The sequence below is a fragment of the Nicotiana attenuata genome, unplaced genomic scaffold, assembly GCF_001879085.1.
Source record: "Nicotiana attenuata strain UT unplaced genomic scaffold, NIATTr2, whole genome shotgun sequence".
Taxonomy (NCBI): Eukaryota; Viridiplantae; Streptophyta; class Magnoliopsida; order Solanales; family Solanaceae; genus Nicotiana; species Nicotiana attenuata.
In genome coordinates, this window is record NW_017670299.1 from 829,667 (window position 1) to 839,631 (window position 9,965).

The 9,965-nt window shown below is 38.3% G+C and overlaps 1 pseudogene; it reads left to right on the forward strand.

Annotated features, from left to right (window-relative positions):
• The first annotated feature begins 3,077 nt into the window (after positions 1-3,077).
• Positions 3,078-9,738, forward strand: LOC109237445 (annotated as a pseudogene).
• The last annotated feature ends 227 nt before the right edge of the window (positions 9,739-9,965 follow it).

Consider the following 9,965-nt stretch of genomic DNA (forward strand, 5'->3'; position numbering starts at 1 on the left):
CTGGACCAATTAATAACATATAAGTATTAATGTAAAAATACTAAAAGTGATTTTATAATTATAGAATGTTGTTAATCGTAAAATAGGCTATAATTATAATTATATGCAATTAGCTTAAAAAATACCAAATAAACGTATAAAAATATACAAAAATTACCCCAATTATATCATAGGGTAAATATGAGAACGATATAAATTATTTACTAAAAAATGCTAGTTTGGGAATAATTATTGAATTTTGTAGTATTAAAATAGACACTAAATTGGTTTTAAAATCTTAAAAAATAAAGGAAAAATACCAAAACATCGGGGCATGCTTATATATGCCTGTACATGCTATTTTGAAAGTATTTTGCATATATAAAAAATATAGGGAAAAATTGGGTATCAACAGAACCTTGATTACTTGTGCAAATTTGGATACCCAATTGGTCTTGAGAGAGTCAATTCGGGCAAAATCACTCGAACCACCGAGAGGTGTAGAGTGGGTAAAATCGTGCAAAGTTATATCATACTCCCCAAATATGTCAATCGCGTCATAAACTCAAGTATCCGTTAATTGACCACCTAGACGAAAGTCACTACCCTAGTGCTTTTTAACCATTTGAACAACCCGTAATATCTTACTCTTAGCTTATTCTAGTTTAATTTAGCATTCTAGTTGATAAAATTAGAAGTAAAACAAAAACCCAAAAAATGTTTAGAAGTGCAATTAAGAACAATTACACGACTCTAAATTAGATAGATACCCGACTCCAACTTCTAGCTCTCTGTGGAAATCGATCCCGACCTTAATCGGGTAAAAGCTGCTTCGACCCTCTCTCGCTACTCAATAGTATTGCAGGGTAGGCCTTGATCACTTTTCGGCGCCGTTGCCGGGGAGCTATCGGTTTTGGCTATCTATCTAAATAGTTTTGTGTTTTGTTCTTCTTTCCTTTTTTGTTACTAATTTGTGTGTGTCAATACTTCAGGTACAAAATGGCATTAAATGCTAATGACCCTCTTGGAAACGTGATTGCGGGGGAGGAGGTTGATGATAATGGAGAGGATGAGGTGCCTCTTATACCTCCTGGACAACGAAGAGGCCGCCAAGCCAATGTTAATGAGAATATTCCAGACCCTCCTCCGCAACCTCCAAGTGCGGTTCCCCGAGTGCTCCCAAACCAAGGCTATGCAAGTGCAATTGCCCCACCCCGAATCCAGGCGGGCAATTTCCAAATTACTAATGTGATGCTGACATTGTTGGATCAGCGTAGGTACTTCAAAGGCGCTGCCACTCAAAATGCTTACAAACATCTCAAGGGGTTCGTGGATACCTGTTGGGGGAGCAAGCAAGCTAATGTCTACGAGGATGCACTCCGGTTGAGACTCTTCCCATTTTCACTTAGAGGGAAGGCATTAGATCGGCTTGAGCGACTTACCCATTCCATCACTACTTGGGATGAGTTGGCGGACAAGTTCATTGCAAAGATCTTTTCACCGGGACATATGGCAGCATTGCGGGATGAGATCTTGGCTTTCAAGCAGGAGCCCACCGAACCATTGCATGAGATTCAGGAGAGATATAGAACTATGGTGAAGGAATGCCCCAACAATGATATGACGGAGAATATGTTGCAACAAACTTTCTACCGGGGCATCAATACAACAAATCAATGCATAGTGAATCAACTTGCTGGGGGTAATTTCATGAAATTGACGTATGATGAAGCTTGTGCCATTCTTGACGAGATGGCTGACACATCCTCCGCTTGGCAAAGTAGAGCCAATGTGCCCCAGGGTGACCCCACAGTCACTCATTTGCACGAAGAATTACATGATCATGGGCAGGCGATAGCTGAGTTGACAACAACCATGAACCAACTCGCAAAGGCACAGTTGCAACAACTCCAAAATCCTCGACAAGTGAATTCCATGGAGGATGTTTAAACATGCTAGTAAACCAAAGAAGACAAAGAGGTCAGCAGAACCAAGGGAATTCGGATCAATTTGACAATGATGGTAGTGGATTTTAAGATGATGGATAGGATGGTCAAAATGAAGAGGTACAATATGTGAATAATTATCAAGGCCAAAGAGGCAATTCTTCTAACCAACGGCAACAATGGAGATCCCAAGGTAATTGGGGCAATCAACAACAAGGCAACAATAATTGGAACAATCACCAACAAGGGAACATTAATTGGGGTAACAATAATGAAAATTCAAATTGGGGCAATCAAAACAACAATCGGAGCAATCAAGGAAACTGGGGCAACAACAACAACCAGGGTGGATGGAACAACAACCAGGAAAATCAGGGGCAAGGTTTTTAAAGGCCCCCAATGTACCAACAACTGAGAAATCCACCACATTTTCCATCCCAGGGTCCTAGTTATTCTAGCAATGATATGGGTAGAATTGAAATGATGTTCGAACAAATGATGAAGAAGAATGCGGATTCGGATGCTCAATTGTCTTCTCACAATATTTCCATTAGATATTTGGAGGTGCAACTAGGACAAATCTCTCAATCCTTGAATACACGCCCTAAGGGTGCTCTACCAAGTGATATAGTAGTGAAGCCGAAGGGTGGGAAAAATCATGTTACGGCGGTAACCACTAGGAGTGGACGAGGCGGTGATGTGAATGCCTCCAAACAAAAGCAAGTTTTGGGTGATGAAGTTGAGTTGCAAGAAGATGAAGTTCCTTTGGTGGTTGAGAATGTGGTTGATGAAAATGTGAACGAAGAAGTGAGGATTGATATACAAGATGCCGAGGTGGAAATGCAAAATGACGTGAACCCGTCTAGGGAACACGTAATAGACATGCCGGAGCCGGTTGTGCCAAAAGCCAAGGCACCCTTGCCTAGACCACCTCCACCTTATACTCAAAGACTAGCCAAGCAGAAAAATGAGAATCAGTTCAAAAAGTTCATTGACATGATGAAGAGCTTATCCATCAATGTGCCTTTGGTGGAGGCTTTGGAGCAAATGCTTGGCTACGCCAAATTCATGAAAGATTTGATGACGAAGAAAAGATCCATGGACTGTGAAACTATCAAGATGACCCACCAAGTTAGTGCTATAGTACATTCAATGGCTCCAAAGTTGGAGGATCCAGGTGCTTTCACTATCCCTTGCACTATTGGAAGTGCAGATTTTGCTAAAGCTATATGTGATTTAAGGGCAAGCATCAACATGATGCCCTAATCAGTTTTCAAGACTTTGGGTATTGGGCCACCGAGGCCAACTTCCATGAGATTGCAAATGGCGGATAGATCAATGAAGCGACCATTGGGTATTGTTGATGATGTGCTTGTCCGGGTGGACAAATTTATCTTGCCAGCTGATTTTGTGATCTTGGATTGTGAGGTAGACTATAAAGTCCTGATCATATTGGGAAGACCTTTCCTTGCTACGGGGAAGGCTTTAGTTGATGCGGAAGCAGGGGAACTCACTTTTAGGGTGGGTGATGAAAAGGTAGTCTTTCATGTGTGCAAGTCAAAGAAGCAGCCCAATTGTACCGAGGTGTGCTCATTTGTGGATCTTGTCACGGCTGTGATAATTGATGATACTAGTGCAATGATCAATGTGGAAAATCCTCTAGAGGCCGTGTTGTTAAATCTTGATGTCAATGACGATGAAGGCCGAGTGGAGTGTGCGAATGCTTTACATGGAATGGGCTCTTATTCTTATGAGCCTAGGAAACTCTCCTTGGACCTTGAAAATAGAAAGACTCCTCCAACAAAGCCTTCAATTGAGGAACCTCCGGTGTTGGAGTTGAAGCCATTGCCTCCACACCTCAGGTATGAATTCTTAGGCCCTAGTTCAACTTTACTAGTTATTATTTCCTCTTGTTTTACTAACATGTAGGTAGATGCCACATTGGCGGTGCTCAAAAAGCGGAAAATGCAATTGGATGGACATTAGCTGATATTCGGGGAATAAGCCCCGCATTTTGTATGCACAAGATTATTCTGGAAGATGATGTGAAACCCTCCTTGGAACATCAAAGGAGGTTGAACGAGGCAATGCAAGAAGTTGTGAAGAAGGAGGTGATAAAATGGTTGGATGCCGGGGTTGTGTACCCTATTTCTGACAGTTCGTGGACTTCTCTGGTGCAGTGTGTGCTGAAGAAGGGTGGTATGACTGTGGTGACCAATGATAAAAAATAACTAATTCATACCCGGACAGTTACCGGATGGAGGGTATGCATGGACTACCGCAAATTGAACAAGGTGACCCGCAAGGATCACTTGCCATTGCTGTTCCTTGACCAGATGCTTGATCGTCTTGCTGGGCATGCCTTCTATTGTTTCTTGGACGGATATTTTGGGTACAACCAAATCTTAATTGCTCCGGAGGATAAAGAGAAGACCACATTTACTTGTCCATATGGCACCTTTGCTTTTTCTCGGATACCTTTCGGGTTGTGTAATGCCCCGGCGACATTCCAACGATGTATGATGGCCATTTTCACCGATATGGTGGAAGATATCTTGGAGGTTTCGTGGACGATTTGAGTGTGGTGGGTGATTCATTTGATGAATGTTTGAGAAATCTGGATAGAGTGTTGGCCCGTTGTGAAGACACCAATCTTATACTCAATTGGGAAAAATGCCACTTCATGGTTGAGGAGGGCATAGTGTTGGGTCATAAAATTTCAAAGCATGGCATCGAAGTTGACAAGGCCAAAATAGAGGTGATTTCAAGGCTTCCTACCCCCCCCCCCCCACTTCTGTCAAGGGGGTTAGGAGTTTTCTTGGGCACGAGGGGTTCTACCGGAGGTTTATAAAAGATTTTTCGAAGGTGGTAAACCCTTTGTGCAAGCTACTAGAAAAGGATGCCAAGTTTGCGTTCGATGAGGGATGTCTGCAAGCATTTGAACTTCTCAAGCTTATGTTGACCACCACCCCTATCATTACCGCACCAAGTTGGAGTTTGCCTTTCGAGCTCATGTGCAACGCGAGTGACGTTGCGGTTGGGGCAGTTTTGGGTCAAAAAGTTAACAAAATGTTTCATCCGGTGTACTACGCAAGCAAGACCATGAATGAGGCTCAAAGGAACTACACGGTAACTGAGAAAGAGTTGTTGGCCATAGTGTTTGCAATGGAAAAGTTTTGGCCGTATCTAATGGGGGCCAAGGTCATAGTGCACACTGATCATGCAGCCCTTAGATACTTGATGACAAAGAAAGACTCCAAAGCTAGGTTGATGTGGTGGGTCTTGTTACTCCAAGAGTTTGATTTAGAAATTGTGGATCGGAAGGGTAGTGAAAACCAAGTGGCGGATCACTTGTCCCGCTTGCAGGAGGAAGGAAGGTCATGTGATGGCCTAGAGATCAATGATGCATTTCCCGATGAGCAGCTACTTTCTGTGTCAATGAGTGATATGCACTACAATATTTTTGGCCTATAGCCACACTTATTATAGACAACACTCGAAAAGTGTTGCCAAAAGTAGCTACAGATGTGCTTATAAAGCGTAGTATTTGACTAGAGTCTTTGGCCACGTTTTTTAAGGCCTCACTTCAAAAGCGTGCTCATATAATATAAAGACAACACTTCTTAGGCGTTGCCAATATATAAATTATTTGGCAACGCTTATTAATTATAATGCAATATTTTTGAAGTGTTGTTATATTCTAATACTAAATATAACACTTTACAAGCGTAACCTAAAAATTTATTATAAAAACATTTCGCCCAAAATTTCCCCCCAACTACAGTTAATAATGAAAATATTTCCCTCCCATTACTCAAAAGGCAAAGAAATCACAATCTCCAAGAATACTACCGCATAGCAAACACTTTGCCAGTTCTTTTCTGTTACTAATTCACCCTAACAAGAATACTACCGCATCGTCGCATATCTCCAAGATTAATCTCAAAATACTATACCGCCGCATATCTGTATTTTTCCGCCACTGCTTACTTTTGCTGCCTCTTCTAGATTAATCTCACTCTAGCAAATCTCCATCCTTTCTCTATTGGATAGTATTTCTTTTACTCAAAGATTTTCCCTTTTTTTTTCGATTTCTGATGAAAAAATAATCTTCTATTATGTATATACCTGGGTATGTTGGTATAGTCTTCATTTTATACTCAATGTTTCTAACTTTTTCTAATTTCAGATTCTTGGGCTGAAAAGAAGTAATGTTGTTTTGTTTAATTTCTGGGTATCAAAGTTTTACTTTTTTACTAATTTTAGATTCTTGGGTTGAAAAAGAGTATTCTTTTCTATTTGATTTTTGGTACCTTTGAATGATGTTACTTCTTATACTTAAAGTTCTAATTTGTCTAGTTTCTTATTGAAATTTTTTTGGGGCCGATAGAAGTGAATTTTGGGGCCGATAGCAGTGAATTCTTTTTTTTTTCAATATTGCTGGGTATCTCTGTATAGTCTTTATTTAATACTCAAAATTTTTAATTTTTCAATTTCTGATTATAGGGCTTAAATAAGTATTTTTTTTGTTTAATTTTTGGCTATCCAAGTTTTTAGTTTTATCCTTGTTTTGTATTCTTGAGTTGAAAAACAAGTTATCTTTTTGTTTGATTTTGGGTGTCAAAGCTTTAATCGGTTTTCGCAATGTATACGTTTACTGTGATTTGGATTTGATCTAATTATACCGAAAAGTTTCACAAGTAGGGCGTTATTTAGCTTGAGTTTGTGATTTTAAAATATTTTGAAATTGCTTCTGAATTTGGTGGTTATTTTGACTTAATTTCAGTTGTACAATCACTTTGTTTTACGTTTTACTTGAATCATTGTGCAAGAATTTTGTGAAACAAATCTAGAGTTACTTTGACCAAATAAGCATGGTTGATGTGATTTTCTAGCTTGCTCGTTATTCCCTTTTCAAAATATATATGTGGATTATGTGGCTGATGTGGTTTCTTGTGTGTATTTGGCCCCTTCTCTACTTTGTGGCCTCTTTCATTCTTATAAAGTATCATTCTCTGCTTCTAAAGTTTAGGCTGTTGTAATTTTTCATCTTTCTCCTCCATTTTGGTTTTAGTTATCTATTACTGATACTCTTTTTCCCGTTTTGTATTTTTTATTATTACAGTTCCTGCTATCCATTGTGGTTGTTATCTATTTGTGCTATTCAACAACATTTCAGTTAGAAGGTAAATTTTCTGTCCTGTAATCATTATGTGCAAGTATTCTATCTTGGGTTCTTTAAAAATGTTAACATGCATGCATATAATGTTACTCGATAATGTGAAAAATGTAATTGACATTTTCATATTCAGGGAATAGGCGATTGAAATATCGAATAAAAATCATAAAAATGATTAAAACTTTGAAAAAGTACATGTTGACAAAAAGGCTAAGCGGCGCAAATTATATAGAATGATGCAATCTTATAAAAAAGATGCTCTCTTAGCACGAGAACAAGCAAACAAAGCTCCATCAAGCAGCCAACAATTTGCTGCATGTTCAGAGCGGGGTTGTGTTGCGTGAAGATTAGTCTTTGCTCATTTAAGGACGGATTAGAATGTTTTTCTCTGAAGTTTGTAGTTGTTATTTCGTATGATATATGTCATGAAATATCCAAATGGCAAAGTTTAATGGATAATGGACTTATCCTTTTAGGTGGTAGTTCTTTGAGGATATTCACTAAAAGGGTCAAAGGATAGAGGGAGTTGGAATTTGATCTTAAGAATGCCTTTGACATTTTGCAAATGAATCACTAATACAGTTCCTTTTGGCGAGCTATCCATAATTGCAATGTGACACTGTTTGTTTCTAATATAATTGGATGCCGGAAATGTATGCGAAAGTTATATGGTTATTTACGGAAGGAACTAGCATCTGTGGATAGCTGAGAAGAAGCTGAGTTTTGGGCATTGACCACTAGAATACTGTTGCAATGGCAATAAAATTGGTTTACAGTCCATATATACTCTTGACCAGTCATCATAGTTAATCTTATAAGAATAATGAAGTATGACCTTTTTATTTCCTTTAGTCCTTATGCATCTCTTGTTAGATTAGCTTCTGGCTTAAATATCAAACTTCTTTGTCTTCAATCAGGTATTTTTGGATGTGGTCGAACATGTTAATCTCCTTGTCAACAGCAATGGCCAATTTATACGTTCTGAAGTTAATGGGGCGTTAAAGATGAGAGCTTATTTGAGGTACTTGGTTTATATAGAGCTTCCTAAGAAAGATAGATACACAAGCATGAACTACATCACCTGATAAGCTGTTAGAAAGTAGGTGCATAAGCTTCAAGTTTTTCTTCTTATAATCTCTTTACACTGCTAATGTAGTTCATGCTTTTGTATCTATCTTAGCCACAACTTAGGAAGCTTACTGCAAACTATTTTTGTTCCCCGCGGTTTTACAGAGAAAATTTACTTACTGAAAGCCAAAAAATTGTGTACACTCTTACAATGATCTATTTTTGCTTTGATAAAACATTGTATGTTATCTATTGCAGTGGCATGCCCGAGTGCAAGCTTGGGCTTAATGACAGATTAATATTGGAGGCTCAAGGTCGACCTACCAAAGGCAAATCCATTGATTTGGATGATATCAAATTTCATCAGTAAGCATTTTCTAGTAAATATTGGTTTATTGGTCTACTAAGTGACTACTTCCTCAATATGCTGTAAAATTCAGCAAATGAATTGCTCGCACCACCCCCTTGAGCCAAGCTTACTGTACACCAGAAAAGCTTCTTCGCTCTTGACTAATAAACTTCTTCTATCTAAACCATTTGTGCGCGTATTCAGGTGTGTGCGTCTGGCTCGTTTTGAAAATGATCTCACATTATCTTTTATACCTCCTGTTGGATCATTTGATCTGATGACATATAGATTCAGTACTCAGGTTTAACTCATGTTCTCTGTTACTATGTTTTCTTTGTAGCGTGCCTATGATTGTTCCTCTTTTATTAGTTGAGGCAACTGAAAAGTGCATAACCTTACTAGTAACACATTCAGGTGAAGCCACTGATTTCGGTAGAAGCTCAAGTTGAAAGGCATTCAAGAAGCCGGGTTGAGATGTCTGTCAAAGCCAGAAGCCAGTTTAAGGAGCGTAGGTAGCATTTTTCTCTTTTCTCACATATAGCAAAGTTTGACTTGTAGAATACATCTTTTTCAATTGTATCCTCTATTCATTTATATTCCAGCTATCCATTTTAGGTTAATTTCTACTAAACTAGTTCTAAGCTCTATCAAGTTAGGGAACAGATCTGTGCAAATAAAAAGCAATATTGGCCATCTAGAACTACAGTTGAAGATATCATTCTTTTATCACTGCAAATTGGTGTTCTGGAAATCTTTGCACTGAACTGTGTACTTCATGTGGCAACACTGCTACGAATGTGGAAATTGAGTTGCCTGTGCCATCTGATGCCATGAATCCCAATATACGAACATCAATGGGATATGCTACATATGCTCCTGAGAGAGATGTTGTGGTATGAAAAATAAAGTCATTCCCCGGTAATAAGTTACTATCTCTTACGAGTCAATATTTGCTGCGTCTTACAATAGCATTTGGTCAAACGCCCATGTTTACCACTACTAGGACGAGTCAATATTTGCTGCTGCATCTTACTATCTTTTACTGTTGGTGAATTATTACCTTGACCGTCATATAGTTTGAGATTGTGAAGCTATGTTATGCTATAGTAGTGAAATAAAATCTCATTAGTTCTTAGTACCATATAATAGTGCATACTATATATTTGTTTCTTTCTAATTTTTAATTTTATTTTGAATGTGTAGGAATATACGGGTGATGCAATTGAAAATGGTGGCCACAAATTAATTTGATACTTAATAATGAAGACCATTTGAACAATTGTGATGTTTATTATTTTTATATTGATACTATAAATATGAATACATTTGGTTTTGTAGAGGTCTTTGCTAGTGAACTTCTTGAACCAACAATGCTTTATTACCATAGATAGTACGCAAAGTATGTTTCTTTATTGAAGTTTATTTCAAGTATATGCATTTGAAT